The sequence below is a fragment of the Clarias gariepinus genome, chromosome 11 (genome assembly GCF_024256425.1).
Source record: "Clarias gariepinus isolate MV-2021 ecotype Netherlands chromosome 11, CGAR_prim_01v2, whole genome shotgun sequence".
In the NCBI taxonomy this organism is placed as follows: domain Eukaryota; kingdom Metazoa; phylum Chordata; class Actinopteri; order Siluriformes; family Clariidae; genus Clarias; species Clarias gariepinus.
The window spans coordinates 30,613,422-30,620,691 of record NC_071110.1 but is presented as its reverse complement, the minus strand read 5'-3'; positions in this window follow the sequence as shown (position 1 = coordinate 30,620,691).

Genomic DNA, 7,270 nt, shown 5'->3' with positions numbered 1-7,270 from the left:
CTGCTGTGTCTGTGTTTTTAGATCTTTTTGTCAGATGTTACTGCTGGAAACTGAAGTATAATTACAAGCATCTCAGAAGTGTCAAAGGCTTTTATTGATCTTATTAAGTTTATGCAACTATCAACTTCTGGGCCCCATGATGAGTGATGGAGCCCATTCTTAATAATCAATGTTTTGTGGGTTTTTGTTTGTCCAAGCACCGCTTGAGGATTGAACACAAGTTCTCAATGGGATTAACATCTGAGAAGTTTCCTGGCCATGGACCCAAAATTTCAATTTTTTTTATTGCTCCCCAAGCCACATAATTATCACCTTTGCCTCATGACAAGGAGCTCCATCATGCTGGAAAAGGCATTGTTTATCACCAAACTGTTCTTAGAGGGTTGGAAGACACTGCTCTCAAAGCTTTATTCATTGCTTTGTTCTTAGCCAAAATTGTGAATGAGTCCGATCCTCTGGCTGAGAAGCAACCCCACACATGATTGGTCTCAGGATGCCTTACTGTTGTTGGCATGACACAGGACTAATGATCAACAAGCCGAGGTGACGGTGGCAAAAGAAAAACCCCTTTAGAAGGAAACCTTGAGAGGAACCAGACTCAACAGGGAACCCATCCTCATTTGGGTGATAATGTATAGTATGGAACCATAAATCAATCACTGCTATATTTCTGTGCTATAGGATATAAAGTGTACTTTCACTGATGGAGGGTTGTTATTAAAACCAGTTCTTTGTGGCAATTTCAGCACTAATTGCATCAGGTTCCTGTGTTCTGTATATCTGGTGAATATTATACTAATTTCCAAGGTCACATCATTATAGATGAGGTTATGAAGAATAAAATCAACCCATAACTGAAACAGTTGAGTGTCACCAACATACAGTAATCTATAGTCCAGCCATCCAACATACAGTCACCTAGTGTACAGTCATCTAGTGTATGATCATCAAGCATACACTCATCAAAAACTACAGTCATCCAACATACATACATCTAGAGTACATCCATTTAGTGTCATCCAGCATGAGCTTATCCATCATACCCAGCATACCATTATACAGCATGTAGTTATCCAGCATCCATGCATTCATTCAGGATATCCAGCATACAATCATTTAATGTTCTTGTTGTTAGTCTTTTGGCTGCTCCCATTGAGGGGTCGCCACAAGGGACCATCTGAACTGTACAACAACTTGGCATATGTTTTATACTGTAACCCTTCTTGATGCAACCCTCTCATTTTATCCAGGCTTGGGAATGGCACTGCATCCAGGGGCTGGAGTTTGGGCATTGGCTGGGAATCGAACCTGTGCCTTCCGCAGGGCAGGTGAGAAACCTACCTAATTTCTTAATTCTTAATTCAGGATATCCAGCATACATTAATCCATCAAACAGTCATCCTATTAATTTTGAGAGGATTTGACATACTTTTGTTCAGCTGTCCAGGGTTGCCTGGTTTCCAGCTTAACTACGTATCTTATAAAACACACAAAATACCTGGAATTATTCACTTAGTCACTAGAAAAGAGAGGCATATTTCACATAAACATGTTGTACTTATATAATATCATTAATGATGATGTTATTAGTCATGACTGTAACCCTGAACAACATGCAGTCATCCATAGTCCAAACATCCAGCATGTGGTCATCCAGCATACAGTATTCCAGAGTACTAGCATTTATTATTTTTTATGTAATATACAGTAATCACCTACTTTTTAACCTGCTTTCCCTCTCTCAATCTTTGCAATAGATCTTACAATGCAAATAGTTTTGTTTATTTTTTTAACTTTCCCACACTGGCAACCCTTGTACGTGTTCGGTCTCCTGCTTGTTCCCCCAACAGTGTGGTACAGTGATTCCTTAAAATGATCATTTCTCTTATACGAAGAGAGGATTAAAAATGAGAAAGAAAAAATAAAAGCAAAAGTAAAAGTAACAATATAATATTATTCAGAACCAATTTTGGTAAGAATTAAAAGTGTGCACTGGCATAAAAAAGTTGAAGACACCAACACATCATAAATACACACAATTGTGTAATTCCCATCATGCACACTGGAGAGCAGCACAATCCCATTTTCAAATTCTTCATCCTTCACCATGTGTGTTGAAGCAGGTTTCAAAATTAATTCACCAATAACGCCATCTCTCCACTTTTCCACTCACCAGACTATATATATGCACTCATTAATCCACCATCTATTTATCTATGTTTTAGATATCTGCCCACCGTCATTGCATTCATCCATCACTCAAGTCATCACCCACCCATCTATAAATTATAATCTCTACATGTACATCTTTTCATCATCTGCATGTATTACAGTACATCGATCCGACCATCAACCGATCCAGCCTTCCACTCGTCTAGGTCAGATATTCTGTTGTCTAGTCATCCATCCACTAGTCCATCATTTCTACATCTCATCCATCATCTACTCACCCAACATTAATCCACCTTCCATCTTTCCATTATCCATCCACTCATCCATCCGTCTGTCAAAATATCCATTTAGCATCCCACGTACCCATGGATCCATCTATCCATCCACCCATTATCTACCCACAAAATCTTATATGGACTCACCAATCCATCCTCCATCCAAGCACCATTACCTTTGTACATTATTACCTCAACTAATCATGCATTAATACATCATACCAACCCATGTGCCCAATAATGATCCATCCTTCCATCTTTGGTTAATCCTTGGATTCAGCCAGTTCTTTTTACACATCATCTAAATACCAAACCATACAGTATAACCGTTCATCAATCCACCATCTATTTATCCATCCGTCTATCAATTTGTCAATTAATGAACGTATCTATCCATGCCTTTATCTACAGTACTTATCTACCAATTATTTCACCCATGCTTCATCCATCAACCAAACCACTAACCATAACCCAATCACCAGTTCCTTAACCTACTGTATACATCTAACGATCCAGAAATTTATCATACATCTGTTAACCTACCCATAAATTCATCCACCCACCCATCTACCATTCTACCATCATCCATGCACCAGTCTGTCCATCTGTTCCTGCATTCATCTAGCCAACTGTGCATCCTGCCATTTATAGAACATTCTCAATCTGTCCACAAAACAACTATCCATTCACTAGATAATCGACCCATACTTTAAACAATACACACATAACTCGTGCATACATGTAATCATCCATCCATCCATTCACCAGTATTTCTACTCATCCAGCATATGTCTGTGCAAGCTAATGCTTCAATCTATTCGTAAACCAATCCATTCATTTAACCAACGGTGCATCCATCAATCAATCCATGCATCTATCCATCTTTCTATCAATCCACCAATCTTTTGCTCTACCTAGTACCTACTCAATATACCAAACCGTGCATGAATTCGCCATTCTACCCACCCCACCCTTCCATTCCAATCCTCCATCCATCTCTTCCTCCATCCATCCTTTTAATTCCCTAATACATTATCAATAAGATTAAAAGCTCATTGAATAAACTAATAGTAGATTTTGTGTATCTGGGAATTTTATAGGCTAAAATAAGAATAATGTACAGTCTAATCGAATTGAAATTACTCTCTCTCTCCCTCTTTCTTTCTCACACACACTGTCTAGACATTAGTGAGACCATTTTTATTAAACCATTTCTTATTTTATTGGTCAGCCAGGCAGATGGCGTCTGGAGGTAATAATTCTGAGGCTGTAGACACACACACACACACACACACACACACACACACATGCACGCACACGCACACAGAGACTCATCTGTAAGTGTTAGTGTCTGTTACTGCGATGCTAGTCTGGCCAAGAAGCTGAAATACAGAGGACTTCCATGAATACTCGATCCTAAATGAGGCTTAATGAAATGGACTGAAATCCGTATGCAGTTACATGAGGTTAAATGAGGCATGATGGTTAATGAAGCTACAGTATGTGAATCTACACTGCTTCAACCACAGTCTAGTGCGGGGGTGTCCAGATCCAGTCCTGAAGGGCCAGTGTCCAGTTCAGTTTGATGATTTTTTATTTCTTTTCCTGCTCAAACACGGCTGATTCAATTTAATTGCCAGGTTCAGTGGGCGTATAGTTACGTGTCGGTGAATTGCAAACTGTGCTGAAGATTGGTCCTCCAGGACTGGATTCGAACACCTCCGGTCGTCTAATGTTTCAACTAAAACTGACGTAAAAGCAAATCGAGGCTAAGTGACACTATAGGAGGTTAAATGTAAGTATAAGACCCTGCAGGAGGTCGCATGGAGCCTCGTTTCATCTTCGTGTAACCCCGTTTATCCTGTTGTATCTTCAATTCACCTCATGCGGTGTCACGAAATTGGTTTAAACGACAGGGAAAAAAATATTTCGCAAAATATAGGAGACTTGAATACAGATTTTGCTTTCTATTTGTGTGTATACGGAGTGTCGTATCTTTCCCAGATTCGCGATAAATCACAGCCGCGCCGAATATATGGAATATATATATATGGAAGGGATTTTGTAGGCTTTGCAGTGTTACAGTGGAAGTGATGTATGGAGGCGAGTTATAAAGAAAAGGCTTTATAAATAATTCAAAACGAGCTCTGCTTATACTGTATTGAGGCGAAGACTTTCCACACATGTACATTTTAGTATCTTGTAGTCACCGTTAGTCTCTTTAGGGCATGTTGCTCCTTAAGGTTAAAAATTCCAAATAATGTCACATTTATACATATATATTCATTTATTCATCCTGTTTCATACCACTTTATCCTGTATATACTGTACTGTACAGGTCACAGGGGGATTGGAGCCCATCCCAGGAGACAGAGGGACAGGGTGCCAATCCATCGCAGGGTACACACACATACAGGCAATTTTGTGAACGCCAAATAGCCAGATGTTCAGTTGGAAGGGTTAAATACATACTTTTTATACAAGAAGCCAAACAATAAAACACACATCCTGGTGAGTGTGTGTGTGTGTGTGTGTGTGTGTTAATACTCCATCTAAAGTACCCCTCAGATAACATATTTTTTCATATCTTAACCTACCTTCGTTTTACTCCTTTTCCTAACATGCCATTTCTGTATCTATATAAATGAGCCAGTCCTAAGCCAAATCTGAGAAGGGAAGAACATCTTCTTATATGAGGTCACATTAGGTGGAAATTGGCTTGTTTAAAGCACAACCAATAAAAAAAAAGGAATAAAAAAAAAAAAAAACATTTTATTTTTCTTACACGCCCACTAGAGCCTCATCGAAATGTCTTTAACTGACTAAAAATTCTGTGTATAAATCATCCCTTTTCATACTGTAGGTCAATTCAATTCAATTCAATTTTATTTGTATAGCGCTTTTAGCAATTTTCATTGCCGCAAAGCAGCTTTACATAGTCAAAAGAATTATTTAAGTTTGTATAAAATGTGAATTTGTATGAATCAAAATGGTCAGTTTGTCCCTGGTGAGCAAGCCGAGGGCGACAGTGGCAAGGAAAAACTCCCTGAGATGGTAATAGGAAGAAACCTTGAGAGGAACCAGACTCAACAGGGAACCCATCCTCATTTGGGTGAAACAGAAAGCAGTAAATGATCTGCATTTATACAGTGTGTAGGGTGGGAGGCAGTTCAGCTATAATAGCTGATGTTAATTGATGTTAATATGGAGTCCAGGTAGTTATTGAAGACCCAGGTAGACTTGTAAGAAGTTCCAGTCATGAACTATCGAACTGTCAAGTCCCCAGAGAAACAGTTGCCAACACCAGTCAAGGCCAGAACCATTTTCTAGGTAGAGAGAATCATTCCCAGACACCAGACGCATCCCAGAGAGACACACGGGGCATCCATGTGACGAGATCTTCAGCCAGAAGCGAGGCACCAGGATGGGTCAGACAGGTCCGGAGGGCAGAGGGAGTCTGGATCACTGGCAGCTCAGGAACGACATGTGTAGCTCGACAGAGAGACAGAGAAAGAGTGAAAGGGGGGGACAGGAGGAGAGAGGAAAAAGAAAGAGGGGGGGAAAGAGAAGAAGAGGAGAGATGGCAGTTAGGTATGGTCACAGTCACACAATGTATAATGTGAATGTATATTAACTGTAGAGTGCAAGCAGAGACTCCGGCAGGACTAACTATGACAGCATAACTAAAAGGGAGAGCCAGAAGGAAACACAAACATGAGGGCTTCCTGACATGTAAAGCAAACAATCACCTCACCGTCAGCAAACCTGAGTGATCAATGAGAGTGAGGAAGACAGCATCCAAACATCAAGTTCACCATAATACTCTACGTCCATGAGTCCCCCAGATCTGCTCCTTTACCTATGGCAAATCTATTTATAAAAATGCTTGGCTAAATAAATAGGTTTTTAGCCTGGACTTAAACACTGAGACTGTGTCTGAGTCCCGAACACTATTTGGAAGACTATTCCATAACTTTGGGGCTTTATAAGAAAAAGCTCTGCCCCCAGCTGTATTTTTCATAATACGCGGTACTGACAAGCAGCCTGCATCCTTTGATCGAAGTAGGCGTGGCGGATCGTAAGACACTAGCAATTCGCTCAGGTACTGCGGCGCGAGACCATTTAATGCTTTATATGTCAAGAGTAGTATTTTAAAATCAATGCGAAATTTTACAGGGAGCCAATGGAGTGAAGATAAGATAGGGGTGATGTGCTCATATCTTCTGGTTCTGGTGAGGACTCTCGCTGCTGCATTCTGGACTAGCTGAAGCTTATTTATGCATCTAGCTGAACAACCAGACAGTAAGGCATTACAATAGTCCAACCTAGAGGTGATAAAAGCATGAACTAGTTTTTCTGCGTCGTTTAGCGACAATAAATTTCTTATTCTGGCAATATTTCTGAGGTGAAAGAATGCTATCCTGGTAATATTATCTACATGTGCTTCAAATGAAAGGCTGGAATCAATAATCACACCAAGGTCTTTCACTGTTGCATTTGATGGAACAGAAAGGCCATCTAAAGTTACGGTGTGATCTAAAATTTTACTCCTAGCTGTATGCGGTCCTATGACTAGAACTTCTGTCTTATCCGGATTTAGCATAAGGAAGTTAATTAGCATCCAATTTCTTATGTCCTGCACACATTGCTCAATTTTAGTAAGCTGTTTTTTCTCATCAGGTTTTGCTAAGACATATAACTGTGTATCGTCAGCATAACAATGAAAACTAATACCATGCTTACGGATTATGTTGCCCAGAGGAAGCATGTAAAGGGAAAAAAGCAGTGGACCTAAAACTGAACCCTGCGGAACGCCAAACTCC